This window comes from Trachemys scripta, chromosome 3 (genome assembly GCF_013100865.1).
Source record: "Trachemys scripta elegans isolate TJP31775 chromosome 3, CAS_Tse_1.0, whole genome shotgun sequence".
Classification (NCBI taxonomy): domain Eukaryota; kingdom Metazoa; phylum Chordata; order Testudines; family Emydidae; genus Trachemys; species Trachemys scripta.
This window is the reverse complement of record NC_048300.1, coordinates 91322760-91348767: the sequence shown is the minus strand read 5'-3', so window position 1 is coordinate 91348767 and position 26008 is coordinate 91322760.

The window sequence follows — 26008 nt, the reverse complement described above, 5'->3', positions numbered from 1 at the left end:
TCACACTTGTCATTGTATTGATTTTGAAAGAGTACTTGCAGATTAATACGCTAGATCTCTGAACTCAGGTTTACAGGAAATACATACAAGGCAGTTTCAGTCTCGTTTGGTGTGGGAAGGTCAAATCGGTGGCTGTTTTTACATTTTCATTTTATAGAAGCATGGTACTTCTTGAGCAAAGTTTATTTACATAAAGCCCAGAGAAAGAAACTTCTACATAGATCATGTTTGATCTAGAGTTCAGGCAAAGTAGAACATTGTAGAAAAATGATGTACTGGATCATGATAATTGGCTTCTTGCTGGAGCAGGGTGACCAGAAATTTGTTGCTGAATTTTGCATAAGAAAGATATGGGAGAAAGAAGCTGTGGATGATCTTCCCAGGCACGGACTGTCACTCATTCTTTCATTCCCCTACTACTGGCTGCTGTTTTGATTCCCATGCTAAGGGGTTTAATTTTGCTGGTCAAGAGGACTAATTGTAACATAGCACTATTCATCACTAATTCGATATAGCTGAATTTCATAAGAGCAGCATGACCTGAAATCCCACAGGTGCCTCAAAAATTCTTGTCCCCATTGAAGTCAATGGGAGTATTGTCTGAATCCTGATCTCCCGCAGTAGGTAGTTCCACAGCTGGGGACTGGGTGAACAGACACTCTTTGGCTAGAGCTAGACCAGGGGACGTACCAGGGAATTCATATCCATCCCCCAACCCACCACAGAGATTAGGCAGGAAAAGGAATACAGCTCTACACTCTACTGCCCTTTCTGTGGACACCCCTGCACTGTGGACACCCATTTAAAGAGGGAGGCCCTGGTAACATATCTTCATTGGAGCTGCATTGCCAAGGAGGGGAGGCAGAGATGACATCAGATCTGCAGAGCAGGAGTGGAGGCACAAAGTTGCAAATGGCCTTTGCTTCCTGCAGGCCTTGTGGAAATCTAGAGGATTTGAGGGCAAAGCCAAGTTTTTTTCAATATCAAGGCAATTCCAGTTCCCCCAAGGAACTTCTACAATTTGAACCACACATTACCTCCCCTGTAGCTCTCTTCCCATGTGTCATACTTTGGAAGGGGGAAACCTGGCCCTCCATGATTACTAATTCCTTACACAGACAATATTCCCATTGAGTCAGGAGTTTTGCCTGCACAAGGACTTCAGGATTTTGCCATTTGTAAATGCCAATCTATCAGGATAATGTAATATCTTCTGTCTGCTAGCCACTCCTTTTCTCCCTAAATTACATAACCTCCCACATAAATTACCCACTGGTAATTTTTCAAATCAGTTATATCACTTCTTTATAAATACACACCTGATCTTTTCTTGTGGTCAGATTCTGCTCTCCTTACTCACCATGAGTAATGCCTTATTCCAGGAATCAATGGGGATGTTTGCAGAAGAAGATACTCATGTTGAGTAGTAACAGTGGCGGAATCCAGTCTTTACTCTAAATAGAGATGATCAAAATGCGGGATCATTTTTTCAGTAAAATTTGTCTCCTTTTTTAAATGGAGAATTTCAAAATTAGAATTTTTTTGAGCAGCTCTAATTCAAAATAACCTATAATACTTTTATTTACAATTTTTTATTAGTAAAACACCTATTTTAAAATGTTTATTATTATTGTTTATTTCTGGTAGCACCAAATGGAGCTGTACCAATTTACAGCAACAGAGAATTTGGCCTGTGGTGTCTGTACGTGACAACGGTTTGTTACAAAATAATAAAAACTGTTTCGGGTCAGAAAAGTAACAAGACACAGAAAGCAGATAAGGTGAACCAGCATGTACCATTTTTAGGTAATTACTCCTCTGCCAATTTTAGACGACTTCCAGCAATATTTCATGTTGTTTTAGTTTCTCATTCTCCAAACCGTTGTGTCCTGAAGAAAATTCTGAACTTGAAATACAAGGATTATATCATCTGTTGTTAATAATATAGACACAGCAAGATCTTTTCATCCTGTGGTATGTCTCAAACCTTCCAAGAGTGATGTTTATTAGATTTTTTTGCTCAGAATTAATCTCCTGTAGATTGCAGGAAAAAGCAAACAGAAGTAAACAGGAGATTGTACTATTTTAGATGGTAAGCTTTCACAGCATAGTAGGTTGCCTGCTATATCCAAATGGGACTCTTCATTTTTTAGTGACAGATATGTTTCCTCATGAAATATTTCTCTAGTTGTATCAACTCAGCAAAACAGAGAGAAGGGCTGAAATTGGAACACCGGATCCAGCCTCCCTAAGCTTTCGGAAGGTTTTGATTCAGATCACATCCCAGATCCAAATTTCATAACCCAGTGCCATCTGTATCTTAAAAGGATACAAAGCAGGATCCTATGTAAAGGGAAAAGAAGGTCATTGTAGCATTAGTCTATTGACAAAGCAAAACATGATCACCCAAACCGTATCTAGAAATAAGGTGGCTCACAGCATGACATCCACACTGTCCTGTGGAAGGCAGGGCAGGACTTGGGGCCTGATCCAAAGCACTTTGAGATCAATGGAAAGACTCCTCTTGACTTTTGGACCTTTGGATTAGAACCTTTAGGGAACATAAACAATGGTGTCTACATCTAATATGAATCATGGTAATATTTAGCTAGACCTCAAAGAAATATAAGGAAAATGGGAAAAGAGGAGCATTTAAAACTTTTAAAATGCTTCCTCTACATAAGTTAATAAAGACTTCATTTCAAAAAATTAGTGTCACATTCTGGGGTTAATTCAGACCAGCAAAGGGCTGTCACCACTTGCCCTGCAACCCTGGCTGCATTACAATGCTTTGCTGCTGTAGCTCCCAATCTGTGAGGCTCACAACCAGCCTACAAGCATGCAGGTCACACCCTGAGTGTCTGTGTGCTAGACAGCTCTGAATCAACAGCTCTGATCCCAAAAGTCTGTCTACAGCTCCACAGCCCCACTCTGGTTTGCATATGCCTTGATGCAACAAGCAAAGTGATGCCAACATGCACCCAGTCCTGAATTTCCCCAGAACCGTGTGTCCTAAATAGGGCTGTCAAGCAATTAAAAAAATTAATCACAATGAATCACATGATTAAAAATATTAATTGTGATTAATCATACTGTTTAACAATAATAGAATACCATTTATTTACATATTTTTGGATGTTTTCTACATTTTCAAATATGTTGATTTCAATTACAACACAGAATACAAAGTGTACAGTGCTCACTTCATGCTTATTTTTGCTTACGTATATTTGCACTGTGTGACAGGGTCGGTTGCTCACCGCTGTGGCGCCCCCTCCTGGTCGTCTCAGGGAATTAGTTTGCGCCAGTAGAGCGCCCTCTTTGGGTGGCGTCCCGCCTGTCATCTCGCCTTGTGGGGTGCACGGATTTGCGTTGCTCCTGATGTCGGCGTCCTCTTCTCGAACACGGTCCTCCGATAGTGTCCCTTTGTCCATTCACACCCCCTTTCGGGGGGGGGGTGTAAACAACAGCCCCACACCTTCGAGTCCGATCCTCACAGTCCAGGACCTGGCGTGGTTCTGGCCGGCCGCCCCCTGCGGCCTGTGGCTGTGCGTAGGGCAGCACAACAAACAAAGGGGGAGAAAAAGGGGGGGGGGACTCAGGCCCGCCCACTACTCTGAGTCCTGGTCCAGAGGCCCTCGGGTGACAGTCTTGCTGTCTTCCTTCTCCTTCCTCCTCTGACTATCCCTCTGGACCGCTTCCCCAACAGCCCTTCGCTACGCTAGGCCTCCTCCTCCCAGGCCTGCCGCCTAGCAGGCTATGGAGTAGGGCCTTCTCCCACTCTCTCAGGCTGGCCTGCACTGCGCTGTCCGTGGTGCTGGCCTCTCAGCTCTGGAGACAGACCTTCCCCTCTGAAGGCCTGGGACAGACTGACTGTTCCTGCTCTGGGCAGTCTTTTATATGGCTAAGCCGGGCCCTGATTGGCTGGCTCCACTCTGCCTACTGATTGGTTCCCAGTAAGCCCTTTCCTGATTGGCCGCGCATCTACCTAGGTGTCTAGGCCTGCCGCAGCCCAGTCTCTCTGGGTGTGAGGTAGTCGCCCCACCACACACTGTAAAAACCAAAATAAATAGTATTTTTCAAGTCACCTAATACAGGTACTGTAGTGCAATCTCTTTATCATGCAGGTTGAACTTACAAATGGAATTATGTACAAAAAATAACTGCATTCAAAAATAAAACAATGTAAAACTTTAGCGCCTACAAGTCCACTCAGTCCTACTTCGCTCGGAAAAGAAATTTGGTTACAATTTGCAGGAGATAATGCTGCCCACTTCTTATTTACAATGTCACCTGAAAGTGAGAACCGACTTTTGCATGGCACTGTTGTAGCCGGTGTTGCAAGATATCTATGTACCAGATGTGCTAAAGATTCATATGTCCCTTCATGCTTCAACCACCATTCCAGAAGATATGCATCCATACTGATGATGGGCTCTGCTCGATAACGATCCAAAATGGACTGGCGCATGTTCATTTTCATCATCTCAGTCAGATGCCACCAGCAGAAGGTTGATTTTCTTTTTGGTGGTTCAGGTTCTGTAGTTTCTGCATCTGAGTGTTGCTCTTTTAAGACTTCTGAAAACATGCTCCACACCTTGTCCCTCTCAGATTTTGGACGGCACTTCAGATTCTTAAACCTTTGGTTGAGTGCTGTCACTATTTTTAGAAATCTCACACTGGTACCTTCTTTGCATTTTGTCAAATCTGCAGTGAAAGTGTTCTTAAAAAGAACATGTGCTGCATCATCATCCGAGACTGCTATAGCATGAAATATATGGCAGAATGCAGGTAAAACAGAACAGGAGACATACAATTCTCCCTCAAGGAGTTGAGTCACAAATTAAATAAATGCATTATTTTTTTAATGAGCATCATCAGCATGGAAGCATGTCCTCTGGAATGGTAGCCGAAGCATGAAGGGGCATACAAATGTTTAGCATAGCTGGCATGTATATACCTTGCAACGCCGGCTACAGAATTGCCATCCGAATGCCTGTTCTCACTTTCAGGTGACATTGTAAATAAGAACCAGGCAGCAGTATCTCCTGTAAATGTAAACAAACTTGTTTGTCTTAGTGACTGGCTGAAGAAGAAATAGGACTGAGTGGACTTGTAGGCTCTGAAGTTTTACATTGTTTTATTTTTGAGTGCAGTTATGTAAAAAAAAAAATCTACATTTGCAAGTTGCACTTTCATGATAAAGAGATTGAACTACAGTACTTGTATGAGGTGAATTGAAAAACAGTATTTCTTTTATCATTTTTACAGTGCAAATATTTGTAATAAAAATAATATAAAGTGAGCACTGTACACTTTGTATTCTGTGTTGCAATAGAAATCAATATATTTGAAAATGTAGTAAAACATCCAAAATATTTAATAAATTTCAATTGGTATTCTATTGTTTAACAGTGCAATTAATCACAATTAATTTTTTTAGTTAATTGCCTGAATTAACTGCAATTAATCGACAGCCCTAGTCTGGAAGTGTCCAGCCCTCAGCTGCATCACTCAGAGAAATAAGGTTTGTTGCTCCTTTAAAAAGAGACAAAAGTACACAACAGCTTATTAACTTACTGAGGTAAATTCTCCCTTCTCTTCAAACACAACACTGAGTTGGTTAATAGTAAACATAAATAGTAAAAATAAAATAAATATATTCACAAATATACATAATTTTAAATGAGTTCCAGTATAGGAAAAGAAGATAGAAAGAGTTACAAGTAAAACAAAACAAAATATGCTTTCTAGTGGCTAGGATTTAACATAAGCTATAGCCTTTGTTCAAAGTACATTTCTTACCTGTCTTTGGGTACATCTATACTTACCTCCAGGTTCGGCGGTAAGCAATCGATCTTCTGGGATCGTTTTATCGCGTCTTGTCTAGACGCGATAAATCGATCCCGGAAGTGCTCGCCGTCGACGCCGGTACTCCTGCTCTGCGAGAGGAGTACGCGGAGTCGACGGGGGAGCCTGCCTGCCGCATGTGGACCCGCGGTAAGTACCTTGTAGTTCGAACTAAGGTACTTCGACTTCAGCTACGTTATTCACGTAGCTGAAGTTGCGTATCTTAGTTCGAACACGGGGGCTAGTGTGGACCAGCCCTTTCTTCTGTGGAGGCCCTGACCGTAAGAAAGTCAGTCAGAACTGGAAAGAAGCATAAGGGGCTGGTTTCCCTTGTCTCCCCTTGCCTAAACAGGTTTCTCACCTATATTCGGTCTCCAGAGACTTCAACCTCTCCTTGGTTGAAGGATCCATCTGTCTCAGCTTGCAAGAGCTCCATTCACTTGGGTCTATCTAGTGTTGGATCCCAAATATGGCTTCTGTATTTTGAATATCTTCCAAAGTTCAATGACTTTGTTTCAAGAGGCACGATGACATTATGCTGTTCTTCCCTTCTTGTGGACTTCCCATCCCACTGCTGATTTCTGTGTAAGTTTAGCTTCCATTGTTTCTGGTCACACCTTGTTTAATTTCATTGGATACAGGCTGCCTTCCCTCATGTCTGGGGAAATCCTGTTTCTCCACTTGTTTGGTCACAGTCTGTAAAGCATAATATCCATAATTCCTCATATAGCGCTAATACATATATTTCACAGTCATATTGTTCACCAGTGCATCACAGGTTTTCCTAAAAGACCTCGTTCAATACACTTTTATAAGACAGTAATATTGTATACAATCAGTTGATTCAATTACTTGTCACTTGATGTTCAGTTCTCCCATCTTTATAGACCAGTAGCTTTGCAATGGATTCTTTGAAAAGCAAAACCCAGACCAAGTTTCTCTCTCCTGCTGGATGTTGATGACATGCTGTCTCCTCCACCACTTGTTAGCTTGCTAGTTTTGTTTACCTAGTTTACATTAGTAAATTTACCCTCATTGTCTTTATCTGATAACAGGGCTGGTCAGAGAAGCAAAAACACTCCTTTGTTTATAGCAGATTTGTTTACCAACTCCCCCAGCATGCCTGATTTAAACACACTTTACTCATAATTCCAGTATATATCCATAACTCTTAATACACACTGCGTACATACAGCATGGAAGAAGAACAATGATCAGTGAATTACTAGTTTTTCAATGACACATTACATGATGCCTTTTGGATACAGACTATAACCATAGTGAGTTGGGGTATGGTGACTTGGTCACGCCAGCTGAAATTCATTACCAGATACCAGTGAGCCCTTTGCCCTCTGTCTCTGGGATGCTCTTTTGGGGTCACACATTCCCTCTTACAAAGTTGCAGGAGGGTTCAGAGCCCTCTTTCCTAGACAGGGCCTCTGGCACCATATTAATTTTCCCCTTTATAGAGATAAACCTGTTTTGTCACCTTTGTCTGTTTACAGTCTCCAGGTCATAATATCAGAGAGTAACCATAATTTCATCTCCAAAGTTGTTACAAATATTTCACAGTGCATTAATGACCACAGGGTTATTCAATTTCAAATGATATATTAAATGTCACTTTTTTATATAAATATCATGACACCAGTGTGTGAAGTGCAGTAAGTGTATCAGGTCTGCAAAGAGTTACTGATAACAAGTAGGGAAACACAAATGAGTCTCTGTGTCACACACAGCAAATACAATTGTCCTCAAAGAATTGCTGTGCCAAATTTGGAGATTAAATTCTATCATTAAAGGATGAAAGGGAGGGATTTTAGTCCTGCTTTAAGTACATATCTCGATGCAACATTAAATTTGCGGCCTTGATTGACATCTCCAATATTACTGCTTTATATACTAAATTTGGTTAAAAAAAAATTCCAACTCAGAAAATCCAAAATTTTGCAGCTTTGTCATCTTAGATTTATCATTGACAACTCCCTTTCTCCTGCAGCATGGAATTAATGGTTAGCTCCTAGGAGGAAGATGTTCAGATTTCCATTGTCTTTGTACACAAATACACTTCTGGATTTAGAACAAGTTTCTCTTTTCCTTATTGGGAAAAATAATTTCTTTACTCTGCATGCACTAGCCTCTTGGGCTTAACAGACCCTCCCTGGCTCAGTGAAATCTCTGCCACTCAGTCAAAGCTCCTCATCCTCCTCAACCTCTGCTCATCTAAACTTCTTTCACTCTTTCAGTTCAGTATATTTCGCTACAATTTCATTCTGTTGTCTTAAATGGGACCATCGGTGACACTGTCTCTACATAAGCATCAAATATGGCTGATCCATCCTTTGAAAATCAATTCTCCATACATTTATCTGCAACAGGAATCAAAACTATCATCTTCCAAAGTATTACAAGGCTTAAATGTCCCCTAAACAAGTTAGCTCAGACCATGAGCCTATTGATATTTGGAGGAGCTATAATCCAACCAGCAAAGGCTTGCTTTGTTATTCTGCTCTGCACAGTATTTTCTCAAAAACAGATTTCTTTGCAATGTCTCATTCACTGCTTTCACAAACAGTTTCATGCCAAACTGGTTCCATAGTCCTTACTGACTTGCAGATGTAATAATCAATCTGGATATCTATCAAGGAAGACTTAACAGGTAATTACCTCAGCAGCTGCCTGCCTCCCTTCCAGCATGACACCACACTACAGCCATTGAGGCACTCCAGCTAACACCCTGTGGTTTAATTGAAGGCATTCTTGGAGAGGGATTCTGATTAGGGAATTTGGTTCAGCAGAGTTCGAGTCTGTTGATATTCAGGTTAGATCACTTCTTGTCCTGAGGTTTCTTGAGGAAAAGGGGTGAGTAATTTGATGGGGCAGTGGGAAAACTTTGGGAAGGAAACTGACTTTGGGGAAAGTTTATTACTACTTTTGAACATTGGTTCATATTGTTATTCCTGTTTTCTTATTTGTATATGAGGCTAAAGCCTTGAATGGAGGCAGATTTAAAAATCCAAATTAACGGAATCAACAGGTGAAGAATGAACACAGTTGTATTAAAGAGCAAACATTCCCCCAGGCAACACTCATAAAGCTGTATACACAAATAAGGTTATTATTTCCTAATGTTTTATAACTGGAAATAGATACAGGGTCTATTTTTGTCTTGAAAAGTATAGTCCAGAAAATCATGCCCTATATTATCAAAGATCGATCATTTTGTTTTAAAATATATCCATAGTATAAAAAGCTTATTTATAAACAAAGCTGCCGTTAACACATTATTGTTTAATACTTAGTGTACATCTGCAGAAAGCTATCCACTGTTTATGGAAAAAGGAAAATGTCTGAAAGCTGTAACTGAAATAGAATTTCCATATACCCTGACAAAATATTAATTATAAATGTCTTAAAAACTAGGAAATTTCACAATCCTTCATTTCTATTCAATCAAATTCTATGGGGACTTCTTAATCAATTAGTGTAATCCTAGAAAAGGATCAGGAGAGCTTTGACAAAGTATTGGGGGAAGGCACAACTAATGCATTAAATTACCTATAATTGGGTCTCACAGGTTTTCTGCAGTCTGTCTATGCACAGAACTTTAATTGTTTTTAAATGGGATTTCCATGCATGGAAGAATTCCAGAATTTTTTCTGGGTCTAAATATTTTCAAATTTTATTGCTTTAAGTTGGATGGAATTTATTTTTCTTGATACTGTGATAATGTGTGGTTTAAACACATTCCTAAGAGCGTAAAGGAAGAAAAACATTATACAAAAACAAAATACTCAAAATGAACAGACCTCTCTTTACCTGCACTGCAATATACTCAAAGTTGCATTAACAAACTGGGAGAGTTACCACCCCCTCTGTGACTACATTCCCCATAGCTGTATTATGAGAACAATAATATTGATCTACCTCCTGGGGTGTTTGTGAAGCTCAGGGGTAGATAGCCTATAAGAAGGGGTGGTGCACTCTTGCCTTGGCCCAGGAACAGAGCAGAGAGCAAATTGCTCTTGAAGAAGTGATGAATTTTCATTCTATTCCCTTGGGGCAATAATTTACTGGGGTGAGAGCTTAGCTGTACTGGCTAGCAGATTGTGGAGGTTGGTTCCATACTTCAGCCTAGTATCCCTCCCTACTGAAGGTCCAGGAACCACCTTGTACAGGGGAGTAAAAGGGGAATGTTAGGGACCTTTCCTACTTGTGAAGGGGGGTGCCACGCATCTTACAATCTAGCTCTTAGTTAGGGTCAGATTCTGATCCTTACTCAAGTTGAGTAGTATCTTACTCCTGAAGGAGTCTATGGGACTATGGGAAGGAGTCAAGGTACTACACGATGGGTGAGACTTTCAAAAGACTGGACAAGCACAAGTCCATGGGGCCGGATGCGCTGCATCTGAGGGTGCTAAAGGAGTTGGCAGATGTGATTGCAGAGCCTTTGGCCATTATCTTTGAAAACTCATGGCAATCGGGGGAGGTCCTGGATGACTGGAAAAAGGCTAATGTAGTGCTCATCTTTAAAAAAGGGAAGAAGGAGGATCCGGGGAACTACAGGCCAGTCAGCTTCACCTCAGTCCCTGGAAAAATCATGGAGCAGGTCCTCAAGGAATCAATTCTGAAGCACTTAGAGGACAGGAAAGTGACCAGGAATAGTCAGCATGGATTCACCAAGGGCAAGTCATGCCTGACTAACCTAATCGCCTTCTATGATGAGATAACTGGCTCTGTGGATGAGGGGAAAGCAGTGGATGTGTTATTCCTTGACTTTAGCAAAGCTTTTGATACAGTCTCCCACAGTATTCTTGCCACCAAGTTAAAGAAGTATGAGCTGGATGAATGGACTATAAGGTGGATAGAAAGCTGGCTAGATCGTCGGGCTCAACGGGTAGTGATCAACGGCTCCATGTCTAGTTGGCAGCCGGTTTCAAGTGGAGTGCCCCAGGGGTCGGTCCTGCGGCTGGTTTTGTTCAATATCTTCATTAATGATCTGGAGGATGGCGTGGACTGCACTCTCAGCAAGTTTGCAGATGACACGAAACTGGGAGAAGTGGTAGATATGCTGGAGGGTAGGGATAGGATACAGAGGGACCTAGACAAATTAGAGGATTGGGCCAAAAGAAACCTGATGAGGTTCAACAAGGACAAGTGCAGAGTCCTGCACTTAGGAAGGAAGAATCCCATGCACTGTTACAGACTAGGGACTGAATGGCTAGGAAGCAGTTCTGCAGAAAAGGACCTAGGGGTTACAGTGGACGGGAAACTGGATATGAGTCGACAGTGTGCCCTTGTTGCCAAGAAGGCTAACGGCATTCTAGGCTGTATAAGTAGGGGCATTGCCAGCAGATTGAGGGACGTGATCATTCCCCTCTATTCGACATTGGTGAGGCCTCATCTGGAGTACTGTGTCCAGTTTTGGGCCCCACACTACAAGAAGGATGTGGAAAAATGGAAAGAGTCCAGCGGAGGGCAACAAAAATGATTAGGGGTCTGGAGCACATGACTTATGAGGAGAGGCTGAAGGAACTGGGATTGTTTAGTCTGCAGAAGAGAAGAATGAGGGGGGATTTGATAGCTGCTTTCAACTACCTGAAAGGGGGTTCCAAAGAGGATTGTTCTAGACTGTTCTCAGTGGTACCTGATGACAGAACAAGGAGTAATGAGCTCAAGTTGCAGTTGGGGAGGTTTAGGTTGGATATTAGGAAAGCTTTTTCACTAGGAGGGTGGTGAAGCACTGGAATGGGTTACCTAGAGAGGTGGTGGAATCTCCTTCCTTAGAGGTTTTTAAGGTCAGACTTGACAAAGCCCTGGCTGGGATGATTTAGTTGGGAATTGGTTCTGCTTTGAGCAGGGGGTTGGACTAGATGACCTCCTGAGATCCCTTCCAACCCTGATATTTTATGATTCTGTGAGTCTATGAAAAGTGTCTAAATGAGTTAGGAGCACAAGTTCTAATGATTTCCATGGACATTTGTGCTTCCAACTCCTTTAGGTATTTTTTAAAAATCCCATCCAAAGAATAAGGGTGTCAGAATCTGGCCCTAAGAGTTTTGATATGAAAGGTGCTATAAAAATACAAAGTAGTAGTATTAATGCACTTAAAAACAGCTAACACTTCTTTTTAATAACATAGGAGTAGCTGTTATCAGTTGGCTTTCATTTAAAGACTCTGAAGTAGCTTACATCAGTTTACACTAGCCAATAATCTGGTCCTATATATTTGATCTTGTACATAAAATAAGGTATTTAATATCTCAGAAATCTATAACCTCAGCCTTCCAAATGGATTTGAGTATGTAGAAGCTGTTATTTCCACAGGTCACCAATACCTTTTAAGGTCACAGATGAATGTGCATAAATAGGTATTTTCCCTTTTATTTATGCATTACAGAGCACAAAAACCACACAAAAGCAGAGCAGATATTCCTGTGAGGAACAAGGGCCATGTCGAGTGACTCACACATCTCAGGGAAGATGTGTATATTTTTAAAAACCACACAGCTACTATGTTGCTTACCTTGATTACTGCAGATGTCGGGAGACTAAAAGCTGGACCATGAAAAGAGATGTTTTTTATTCCTGTGCAATCAGCTCTTTCAACTGTGCTCATATTCATTTGTTCAAAACCTTTCACAATTCAGCTCATCCCCCACATTTCTCTTTGTTCCCTTTTTAATAATCTCTCTTGCCTTTAAGGGAATTAACTGTCACATAAAGCATTTACATTATTTTCAGGTCTCGAGCAGTTATCTATGTAATAAGAAGAGATCAAATCTAGACAGCCTCTTATATTTGCTAGTGAGAAAATAAGAGGTTTATGATTATTATATCGGGAACTGAAGAGTATCAGGCAACCAAGTTACCCTTACATCAGTGGTCTCCAAAACAAGCTGCAGTTATAATTGAGCGTAAAGCACAGCATTCAGTCTGAAATAAAATCAGCCAGTACTAAACATCAGTTAAAAAAAAATTCTTAAATGATTATTCCAACTTGGAATCAAAAGACCAGGTTCTCACATAGAGGTAAACCACAACAAACTGAAGTTACACTGGTATAAAACTAAGGTAACTGAAAATAGAACCAAGCACCATAAAATATGTGGATCTATTCTTCCTGCAGGGAATGTGCAGTTCTCTTATGACCATTCATCATAGAGGAAATAGACTTCCTAAGAAAAGGTGACTCAGAATGCTAATAGAAGAAACTAATGTGTGTGTTTGTACTGTATTGAAAATCATGAAGCACCTAACATTTTTTAGTGTAAGAACAGTCTGACACCTTTCTTTTTTTCAAAATATGTTGATCCACTGATGAGTGGGAGGAATATTATTTAAAAAAATAAAATTCCTCTATGTCCATCTGTTACATTGTACCCTTGGGTGGGCTGTTGGTAGAGGGACTGAACCTGGGAAATCTGGATCTTAAAACATGAGCATCTGTTGCCTGAGCTAAAAGCTTGATTTCTGTTAGCCAATATTCTAGCAGGCTCTTCAATCGCTATCTGTGGTTTATTCACCAGTGGAGGGGACACAGAGCAACACTCCGTGGGTGTGGTTTGCATGTCCATTGAGCTGAAACACAGACTTTTGAGTTCAAGAGGACAAAGTATTGATTTTTTTTCAGGTGTGAAAACAAATATATTCTAACTATTGAGAACAACATGTATCAAATAATTCATTTGGTGAATGTTGCCTCATTTTGTCTCAGTGTCCAAGTACAGATTACAATTCTCCTGAAGGCATTTGTTATTCAAAATTATTGTCCAAATCATTTCTCTGAATAAACACTTGGTCGTATACAGTTTATTGGAAGCACTCATTAATTCAAACTCTTGTGATTGGATACCTAGGTATGTTTTTGTTTTCTGATAGGATAGATTTGTGCAACTGTTTGGCTCTGATTTCTGGCACAAACACACACATTTGAGTTCAAAATTCCTTGTTTCTGGAAATGTTCCTACTTGTAAACTCATCCATTAAAATATCTGTGGTGAGGAAATACAAAAAGTGTCATATTTGTAATTTGAAATTAATTTGTCTAAAATTCTAACAAATACAGTAATTGGAATAAATATGTTTGTAGTATTTGCCCAACTCTAATTCTTAAGTGCTGGCATATATTAAAAATCACTAGTGCTTTCTAATGTAAGGGTTCATTGACCAGCTGTCTTTTTATTAAAACATCCTTTTGGTTAGTCAAATAAAACAAAACAAAACCCTCATCTCTGTTTGATGGTCTTTGATATAGCCTTAAGAGCTTTAGAATGTTTTATAATAATACCTGAAAGAAGAGACAGATTGGGGAGAAGTCATAACTACAAAGGGCAGAGGATAAATTTGAGAGCAGTGCTTTCGTTTTAGTTTCTAGAATATAGTTAATAGCCTTTTGTTTATTACATAACATAGTATTCTGTTGGGGTGATGCTGCATTGTTCCTCTCCTGTTCCATGCTAAGGGCCCTAGGTTAGTAAACTGAATTGTGAATGTATCTTTAAAATGGTTATTCCAACACTAGAGCCACAGATGCTTCTGCATAAGAACAGGGAGGGTCATTTAAAGTTGGAGTTTTACATTTGTTACAGTTATTAGTTCATTTAATGGGGTGGAAATCAGCTGGAGCAGAGTCCAGTACATTTTGTTTGTTCTCTTTTTTATTATTATTATTATTATTAATCCCAAATTACTTTTAAGGTTATTAATTGACTGTTAACTTTGACTCGGGGGAGAATATTGAAAACTACAGTAATTGTGCATCAGGCTATAATTTTAGAAGGGCCATTAAGTTACAGCAAGAAAACGCAGATTTTGTGAGGGTGGGAGAATCGCTCCCTTCCCCACCTTCTCTCTGATCTTACACAGCCGGGGAAATAGCAGGCAAGGATCTGGGTTCAAGGGAGAATGCTCTCTGAAGTGCCCTTTCTCCTCCACACATTGTTCGTAAATTCTCCCGCCTAAATGAATCCTAGAGATTCTGGGGGCACCAGGCATCATGAAAATGTGCCTGAACTGGAGTCATGCTGCCTTTTGGGCAAGTGGCAGAGCAGCGACAAACATCTGGTGGATCCAGATGGATGGATGTGTGTGTGAAATAATCTCTGCCTGTTTCACGCAGGGGTAATGCTATATGTGGGTATTTATAGAGAACCAATCTTTGTAATATTCAAATGCTGTATTCTCCCTTCCCAAGCTCTTACCGCTCCACCAAAAAGTAATCTCCTTCATGATGCAGCCTGAAACACCTAATGGGCACCAAGACCCAAATCCTCAAAGGTATTTGGGCACATAATTCCCATTGGCATGTAAATACCTTTGAGGAGCTGGGTCCAAATTCTACCATAGCAATATAGAATCCCTGGCTCTCCACTTAATCACAGGGACTGCATTTCAAATAGTCTCCTGTTTTTCTGTCTAATGATTCATCTGTAATATGCCATCAAGAACAACCCCCCTCACACAGTGCAGTTGGTATGTGTGGACTGCACACCTAATTGACTTAATTCTCTCTTGCACCCAAGCAGAGCTTACACCCAGCCTCTCCTTATGTTGAGTGAGGTGGTTCTAGCACAGGAGGTGGTGGAGTCAGGTAGTGGAGCTAATTGTTAGACAGCTGATATAGTAGATGCTTTTTTCTAAATAGCTGGCCAGATCTCCACTGACTGAGTTACATGGTTATATCATTGACCATACAATATGAATATCTTTGGGAATTTAGACATTCTGTCAGAGAGTGAACTATAGCTGACACTGAAAATTCCTGCTTGATTGATTAAAAACAAACTGAAGAAAGACGTAGAAGTTTCCACCATTGGTACCAGAACTTGCAAAAAAGGAGAAAGACAAAAATGCACTCGAGAACTACTGACGGTTATGAACCTGTGTTAGTCATGGATGACTGCTGATGAGTCAAATGGATGGACTGAATGTTATATTTTTTTAATAGAAATGTCAAGATGACATTACATTTGCAAGGGAGGAGTGTTTGTATTCTAAATACAATACAATGCTCCTTTTTTAAACCCTGCCTGTAACATTTGGCAAGCCAGGCAGGAGAGGTGCAATGACCTGACTGTCTCTGAGTGACAAGCCCATCTCAGAAGCTGCTTTAGCCTGTTCCAGAAAAAGCTGCCAGAAGGTAATGCAAACAGAAGCAGCATTTTGCAGAAAGCAAGCAAAAGGAAGGACAATAGGGGATAGAAGTGAATTACCATGGGGCACAGCTGAATACTTTCATTACCTAACCTCCAAAAGCTCTGAGGTGTATTAGCAGGGAAGATTTTTGCCAGTTAGAGGGAAACAATTAAAGGCCGTGCATATGGAGGTAGGAGGACTTTTTATACCAGCTAAGGATGAATATTTAAGAGAAGTCTGTGACTTGGCATTTCTGGGACAGATTACAGTGAAATCACAGCAAAAAGCCATTTTGCTTTAATCAAATACCTAACAAACCACTTAAATAGTGAAGATCTGGGGTGGTCTACATTGCTGGAGCTAAAAGAACAGATCGTACCCCTCAGTAGTATACCAAAAGAAGAGCAAACTGAAATATCTAAAGTGGAGGCAATTCAGAAAGAGTGTGTTGAAAGATTAAAGTTGATTGAAATACAGTTTCAGGAATGCATGAAAAATTAAAAAGCAAACACACTGAGAATTTACACAAGGCCCGCAGCTGCAGAGTCTCTGGAGTACAGCACATGTCACTGCTACAGCCACATTGTGTTCCCCAGAGCTATCCTCTTTGACCTCCTCAGCAGAGCTCCTTAAGGAGCAGGGTGCAGGTAAACTTAATTCTGGCCTTCCTTATGACAGCTGCACTGGCATAGGAGACAGTAAAACTATCTCCAGCAGAGGTTCCCCCTACACAAAAGGAATACTCCAGGGTTAATTTCCAGCTGCTGTAAATCCACTTTGCACCAAAGGGAATTTGACAGACTGGAGAATCTGATCCAATGACTGATATAGGCCCAAATCCTGCAAACACTTGTGCATTTGCTTAACTTTCCTACAGTGAGTCATCTCTGATTTCAGTGGGATGACTCCTAGTAGTGAAATGAGGCACACATGTAATTGTTGGGCCCATAATGTCCTTCTTTATCACCCCTTGCATTCAAGTGCCCTGGCCTAATTCTTTGCTCACTGCTATAACAGTCAAGCAAAAGTACAAATTACAGAAAACAATAACAGTCATAATAATTTAGATTTTGCTTTAAGCCCTTTACAAATAAAAGACAAAGTATGGCTGAAACACTGGGGCATTGCCTTTGTAATGTGAATAAATCTTAGAAAATATCAGGACTTCTGTTCAATGCAGTAAATTAATTTAGCTGATTATTTCATTTTATTATTATTTTATTTGTGTTCCCTGGAATGAAATCGGTCATGGACTGCAAGGTGTGTCAAACACAAAACATTTGGATGTCAATTGTCTATTCAACATCAGGAACTTTTATTAAATGCTACCATTGAATACTTTCAGCAGCAAGAGAGCCAAACAAAATCTCTTCGGTCTGCTTCTCCTCACTTACACTAGTGTAACTTCACTAACTTCAGCTGAGTTAGTCTTAATTTTCATCCATGTAAGGGAGAGGCAAAGCAGACTTTAAACATCTATTCATAAACTAAAGGAAAACAGAAGTCATGCATGTATTGAGGAGTTGTTCTAAACCTAGCAAAAGAAGATAATTGATCTAATTTTGGCCAGTGTGTTTGTCACAGTTCCAGGGTTAACTGCACCTCTGCCCCTTTGTGGCTTCTTGCAATTGGCTGGCTGACTCAGGCTCATGGGGCTCAGGCTAAGCCATTTAATCGAAGTACAGACATTTGGGCTTGGGCTGGAGCCAGGCTCTTCGATCCTGCGAGATGAGAAGGCTCAGAGCTCAGGCTGCAGCCCAAACCTGAACATCTACACTGCAATTAAACTGTTCCTGAGCGATGTCGTTATGCTGACATGCTATCCTGCTATCTCCCAGGGACACCGACAAGCTTTATCAGTGGCCAACCAGCTTTCATGAAGCACAGTTCATCTACTTAGGATAAAAGCATTACAGAGAAAACATATAAAACCATATACAGCTTATATGCATGCCTGTCTTACCAGGTATTACCGTATTCGACATCAGGGGTTCTCAAACTGGGGGGTGGGACCCCTCAGGGGGTCACAAGGTTATTACATGGGGGGTCGTGAGCTGTCAGTCTCCACCCAAACCCCACTTTGCCTTCAGCATTTATAATGGCGTTAAATATATAAAAAAGTGTTTTTAATTTATTAGAGACCTCGCACTCAGAGGCTTGCTATGTGAAAGGGGTCACCAGTACAAAAGTTTGAGAACCACTGTTCTACGTAGAGACCCTAGTAGGTTTCAAAGTTCTTTTAATCTTTCTAGGAGGGTTTGTGCCTCTTGCTCACAGTCTCGTGTTAGTTCTTGGATCCAATGAGAGTGACCACCCCCACCCTCTACATCAAGCCTCTTTATACAAGTCTCAGTTCTTTGTCTCTTGGGTCTCTTGAACCTGATCAAAACCAATATATGCAATCCCCACCAGGCAGTGCTTCTACAAAGTTATTTACCTGTCTATATATTTTCAGTAATTGCCCTTTAGTGATGTTAGTTTCATCCTGATAGTTCATTCATTCTTAGTGACTTCCTCTCAGTCACTATCTGCTTATCTTGCTTTAAGAAAGAAATTCACAGACCGCAGGTAACAATACAAGATCAGAGAGGAAACTGAATCATATATTCTTTCACAGAAATAAATCAGAAGTTTCCTAGTTTTCCACACAGTGTTCACCCAGTAAAACAAAACTAACTTACAGTACCATTGGATATTAGTAATTCTGAATATTGGGCCTTATCCTGTATCTCTTTCAGAAGTAAAACTTCCTGTGATGTCTTGGGGGCTAAGTAATAGAAGCTTATGCTCAACTTTTGTGGATAAGATATACTGTATGCATAAAAAGTTGCAGATCCTTGACTGAAATGACTTCTTCTTTTTTGACAAAATGAAATTAGAGCTGAAGCATAAGCAATACCTGACCAAATAGCCACAGTGAAGTAGATGGGACTGCTTCCAAGCACAAAGATTGCATGCGTGGGGAAAGGTTGCAGGATTGAGCAATGCTGGAAAGATGTGTTAAATTTAGACCAATAAAAACCTTTAAAAAAAACCTTGACTAAACCAGCTTAGAACAATATGTTCTTTAAAATTGTGTTTGAGAAAAAAAATCCTTAAAACCTGAAGGAAATAAAGTGTGTCTCAGGAAAGCACTTAGAGATACCAGCTTTTGTGTATGCCCTCCAAAGTCAGGGCTCTCTCAGCAGGTGATCAGCAGTCTAATCAAACACTTCTTGTTTTTGTCTAGCAGAACTCCAAACACTAATAAGAAAGATGATGTACTAGGATGGGAATTAGAGAGAGAGATTGATTTCTGGAGAGCTAATACACATTTTCTTGTTTCTGTTGGATTTTCCTTTCCAATATGTATATATTTCAGTAGCAAACAGAATTTTTCAGTTAGAATAGGAAGAGCATCATATCTTTCTCTTTTTTAGAAAATTACTAATGCTGCATAAATCCATAGGAACTATCTACAGTGCTGTTGCATCCACCAAATGATAATGATCAAGCAGTACTAAAAAATGGATCTTCCATCTGTTGGGAAATGAAAGAACTATAACTAGTCTAGGGACAAAATAAATCTTATGTCCCACATATACCCTTCATTTATAAAACAGTAAGGTATAAAAGTGTTAATAAAATACCCTTTAGATAGTCTCTCTTTTCTGGCATTCAGTCTTTCTGAAAATCTCACAAGAATGACCAATTAATAGGCTGGCATTAAGGGTCTAGTCTTGCAAACACTACTGGGCACAATGTTGACTTCTATAAGTAATTCCATTATGGTCACATGCTGGTCTGATTGTCATCAGAGAGGACAATTAATCACGCAGCACTACCTGAAGAACCACTACCTAATGCCCTCACAGGTGAGCTAGCAAAAATTTATAGTCAATAAGATCAAAATTTTCTAATAGGTTTAATAGTATCTGTATAGCCCTGTTATCCATCAGTAGAAAGATCAACCACAGATATATCAGTCAAAATATTCTCTGTTCCATAACTCTTTATTAAACCAGACCAATAGATATCAAATACATCTGTGGAATTCAAATATAGTTGAAACTCTCCCATCACCACTTTCTTAATAACCATAATATCAGAAAAAATGTGGTTCTAGATAGTCTTGTAAATTACTAATTAGCAAAATATTAACATCCAAACTTGGTGTGGTTTCCTGAGCACTTCCTTCTTTAAGTGTAGCTTACTACTTCTCCCCAAGGAGGATACTAACAGTCATCTTTGACAATGGACCTAAGCCCTTCTATTGGATTTACTCATCCATAAGTCCATTTCAAAGGTGGTTGGTTTACATCTCCACAATCACACCCAAAACTTCATGAGCAAAACTGGATGAAAGCCAATCAGCATAGATGGAACATTTCTTCTCTCAAGTTCTGACACTCATATCAGCCAATTTTATTTGCAAGAGAAGATGAACACTCCTAAGACAGTGAAATAGTAGAGTTTGTTATCAAGCCAAACCGCTTTGAATTATTCTGATAGCTATGGCTTGGAACAGTTCCACTGGTCTGAATCACACAGATAGTAGAGGTGAGAAGAAAATTTTCTTCACTTTGGCCATAGATGAAGCCAACAAAATTAAAATTTCTTCCTGGGACAGTTGATTATAAAATGAATCTGAGTCACTGGCACTACAGCCAGCCCTCCTGCTACTTCACCTGTAAACAATTGTGCCTTGGCAGGATTTTGTGGTGGATGGAGGAGACACCAGCTCTGACAGATTTGGGGGACATCTGAGTCAGATGATGAACTCCATTTTGTTTTCTGAACACCATATTGTATTTCAACATCCATTTTAATTATAACCTTAGCGATAATCTTCACTCAGTGCTGTAACCTCCATTTTGGGATGAGAACATCTCTTCTGTGTTAGGAACTGGGCACCTATGTGTATGAGTATGAATGAGAAAGCCATCAAGGGCTAGCAACATTGAATGACTTGCCCCTACTGGAACAATGGATTTCTTACTGGCAGGACATTTGACTTTAAATAGACTCTATAGAAACCTGTCTGGGAGGTGGGGGCTGGAATCACATGGTATAAACAGATGTCTGGGAGAGCTGCAGTTTCCCCAACTGCCTAGAGAGGAGGGATTTTACTTAAGGAGGGGGCAGTCTGTGAGAAGGAGGCTATTACATCGCCACATGCCAGAAGACCAAGCCAAGAAGGCAGAAAAGGTTGATAGACTATGACTAAACCTGGGGTTCACAGCAATAGTGAGATCAGATATGGGGGTGGGGTGTTGTTCAGGACTGTTGGTTGTTTTCAAAGATCTGTAACTCTCTGCTGTAAATGTATTTGTGGTTAAGCTAAACCTGTGCTGACCAAATGTATCTGTAGTTGTGCTACGCTTGTGATCCTTGCTTGCCTGCCACATTGTCTCTGAAGGGTTCAATTAAGAAAATAGTGTCCACAGCCAGGTGGTCTCTGGGAGAATGTACATAAGCAACTGACTCTCAAGGGGGCTCTGAGGCTCAGGTGGATGGACTATGGATTGCACTGACAAAAAAGGGTGTCAGATACAGGTTCTGCACCTGGGAGTGCATCTGAGAGACCTGGAAATAGGAACAGTGCCCAGTGTCTTCTTAGACCCAAGGGCTTAGAAGCTTGGGGGCCCAGGACTGGGGTCTGTTTACCACTGAGAAGGGGAGTGGGACAGGTTGTAGCAGCAGCATCTGGATATTACTTTCTCAGTGGTCTTGAACAAAAGCTATTTCTACTGCTCAGCTAGAACAATAAAAGTGTGACTCGGGGCTAAATAGTCCCCTAATAGTCTTTGAACCCCACTATGACCATCAGTTTCCTAATATAGAAATAGTTTCACATTTGACAGAACAATGGTAATACTCTGTCTCAGCCTTGAAGGTACTTTTAAACATATTTTACTTCAAGTTGCAACACAAAGATCAGAACCAGAGTCTACCTACTGTGACTCTGATAAAAATCACCTGGGATTACCCTCTGGAGGACATGAAATCCCAAGACAACACACCATTGCCAACCCAAAAGAAACTCATTAAACTGAGACAGAAATTCAGGCAAATAACAGTTTTGTCCACTAATGAGTTTGTAAATTCATGTAATCATAACTCACAAATTAGGTGGGCAGACTCAAAGGACCAGTCCCATGGATAGTTTCATCTTACCCTAGAGATCAGGCAAGAGGCATGGCCACACCTCTCCAGCTTCGAGGGATCAAGAATTAAGCTTAAGCAAGCTTATCTAGAATAGGGAAGGAGCTATCCCAGCTCTCAGTAATGCATGCAAGGTTAATGCATTCAGGTTGGATGCTTCTTGGTGGATGGGAATGTGATGGGTTGGATCACAGAAACCCCCTTGTGATTGCCACCTGATGTGCTAAGACTACCTCTGAGCCCATTTTCCCTGGCAGCTTGGGACTTCAGTACCCTGTCTTGAGCCAGACACGCTAGCCTGCTGCAAACACAGACCCAGGTCTGAACCACATCCCCCAAAAGCTGCAGGCTAAACTGAAAACAGCTTAAGAAGTGCTCCTGTCTCCAGCAAACAGATACCCAGTTCCTAATGGGGTCCAAACCCCAAATAAATCCATTTTACTCTGTATAAAGCTTATACAGGGTAAACTCATAAATTGCCCACCAATTAATAACCAAAAGATGATTAAATATAAAAAGTAGGATTTAAGTGGTTCCAAGTAATAACAGACAGAACAAAGTAAATTATCAAGCAAAATAAAACAAAAACACGCAAGTCTAAGCCTAATACAGTAGGAAACTAAAAGCAGGTAAATCTCACCCTCAGAGATGTTCCAATAACCTTCTTTCACAGACTAGACTCCTTCCTAGTCTGGGTCCAGCAATCACTCACAACCCCATAGTTACTGTCCTTTTTCCAGTTTCTTTCAGGCATCTCTTTGGGGTAGAGAGGCAATCTTTTAAGCCAGCTGAAGACAAAATGGAGGGGTTTCTAGGGCCTTTTATATTCTTTCTCTTATGCAACATCACAGCCACAAGATGGAGTCTCTAGCTACCTGGGCAGGTCACATGTCTATGAATGATTCAGCTTTTTGCAGGCCAACGCCATTGTTTACAGGTTATTTTGAACGTTCCCAGGAAAGTTCAGATGTGGATTGGTGTCTCCCAAAGTCCATTGTTAGTTAAGTACTCCCAATTGCTTGAATAACCCCTTCAAACTATGTTGACCAAATCTGCCTTATGTGCTTCCTACAGCAAACACTTTAAATACAAGCATAGAGCCAATGCTCATAGCTTCAGATATAAAAATGATACATGCATACAAATAAGATGAATATATTCAGTAGATCGTGCCATGTAACAAAGCATATTCATAGCATAAAACATATTCCAGATATGTCATATTTATTCTCATAAGCATATTTCTATAAAGCATTATGGTGTGCAACATCACAGGGAATAGCCTAATTAATGACCAACACTGCATTAAATATCATAAGACTAAGTTTTACATTCAGAAGCCTCTACTTCTGAAATAATAGGCATAGAGGACAATTCATCTTGATGGCAAACAAATCAGGTCAATATGGCCAAGTGCAGAGATTCTCAGTCTGAGGATCACAACCAGCCATATTGATAAATGGCTAGATCCCAGCTAGATGGAAGCATAGTGTTGGTAGTGAGCAGATTCCTGTATGGAAAAAGGTTGTGAACTACTAATCTAACAGACAGGAGATAGGGGTCCATTCCTGACTTGCTGTGTAACCTTTGGGAAGTCACTTCACATCTTCGTGCCTCCACTTCTCCCTCTGTTTGTCTGTCTTGTCATAAGACTTGTATTTTTTTCTAATTGGCAGTGGTATTCAATACTATATTGGCTATATCCCTGTCAAGTTTATTCTCAGGCCTTAGTACATGTGAAGTACAGTGCAGACACAAGTGTGTGTACACACACACATATACACACAGTCTTCTGTTTTGGGAGAGATTACAGGAGGTACATCAGTAGTCCCCATTTTAAGTATGGGAAATCTCTCACAAAAAGGATGAATCTTTCCAAAGGGAAGAAAAATGTTAAGTGCATCCAGTGTCTGACACTTATTTGTACTGTACCTGCTACAATTTTTTGTATGGCATTTAAGGGTTCTACTTTTATACATTTTGATGAACTGTTATAAAACATTCCTCTTCACTCTTAAATTGCCTTTTTCATCTGAAAAGAATATCAGTCCCAGAGGTTCTTAACAAACTACGTCTGTTATTTCAAATACACCCAGAAAGGAATAAGAAAGAATTATATGTTTACCCCCCAAACATGAAATCAGCCACAGATTCCTTTGCTATGTCAGGCTAGGTAAAAGTCAGTCCTTAATTTCTGAAGCAAAACAAGTGCCTCCAATCCCAAGGACATGACAAATCTGTCTTTTCATTTTGGTTTTTACTATATTAAATGTCTGGCTTCCAACCATAAATGGCCAGCAACACCCCTAAGTGTTGCTATGTAGCCACAGCCCCAGGGTTATCACTTAAAGGCAAGGGGGTTGGGATCTTCTGCACTCACAGTCACATCAGTTACCAAACTAGAGCAAGTATTTACTCTTTTCTTTACTTCTGCTTTACTATTTTCTTTACTACTCTACTCTCATGTGAGAAAAAGAAAGAATTTACACTGATAAAGCCTGTCACTGGCACATGAAACTGAGAGCTCAAAAATATGCACAGTTGCACATGCACCAGTGGAAGCCACCTCTTATATATTTGGCCCCTGTCCATAACGCATCACAAACCTCTGTCACACGTATTATTGCCATTTATGAGCTAAGTCTCATGCGTCTCAGGCTATGTCTACACTAGAGAGATTACAGCGGGACAGCTGTACCGATGCAGGTGCACCATTGTGAGATCTCTCGTGTAGCCCCCTGTGCCGACGGGAGAGAGGTCTCCTGTCAACATAATTAAACCACTCCCAATCTAGCGGTAGCTATGTTGGAGGGAGAACATCTCTCGCCGACATAGTGCTGTGCACACTACCACTTATGCCAATGTAACCTATGTCACCCAGAGGTGTGGTTTTTTCACACCCCTGAGCAACATACGTTTTGATGACATAATGGTAGTGTAGACATGCCCTCAGTTAAACCTGATTCTCCACTGCTTGGCACTTTGTGTAGTCATATACACTCATGCAGATTGCATGTAAAATGCTACCACTGGTGAAAATGGGTGGAATGAATACACAACATGAAATGCAGTAAAGATTCAGGGCCAGAGGAGTTAAATGATTTGGCCAAGATCAGACAGCAAGACAATACAAGCTTCTGCTGGAATAGCTTTGTCAATCAGGGTGTGAAAAGGTAGAAGCCCCTAGGGCAGTGTTTCCAAACTTTGGATACCACTTGTTTAGGGAAAGCCCCTGTTGGGCCGGGCTGGTTTGTTTACCTGCTGCATCCGCAGGTCCGGCCGATCACGGCTCCCACTGGCTGCGGTTCACTGCTCCAGGCCAATGGGAGCTGCTGGTAGCAGTGACCAGTACGTCCCTCAGCCCGTGCCACTTCCAGCAGCTCCCATTGGCCTGGAGCAGCGAACCGCCTGCCTGGGCAGGTAAACAAACTGGCCCGTCCCGATAGGGGCTTTCCGTACACAAGCGGCGTCCCAAGTTTGGAAAACACTGACCTAGGGTGGATGTAGTTATATCTGCAAAACTGTGCTTTTACTTGAATAGCTTGTTTCATTCAGGGAGAGTGCGGGGGCTGAAGGGGGTTGCTATACTAGTGCAAAGTGCAACTTTGTTGGTATTGCTGCATCCACACCAGGAGTGCTTTGCCAGTAGAGTTTACTGGCATTCCTAGACAGTCAAAGAGCTCTTAGTGCACACATAGCCTTAGGCTTGATCCATATTTAAAATATTTGCCAGCATAGTTATGTCAGGAGTGTGGGGGAAAAAACTCAAACAAATAAACAAACCCAATAGCTGACATAGCAATGTTAGCAAAACCCCTTCTGTAGATGAATTTATTACTGGCAAAAGGATTCTTGCCATTTAGCATGTCACACGGGG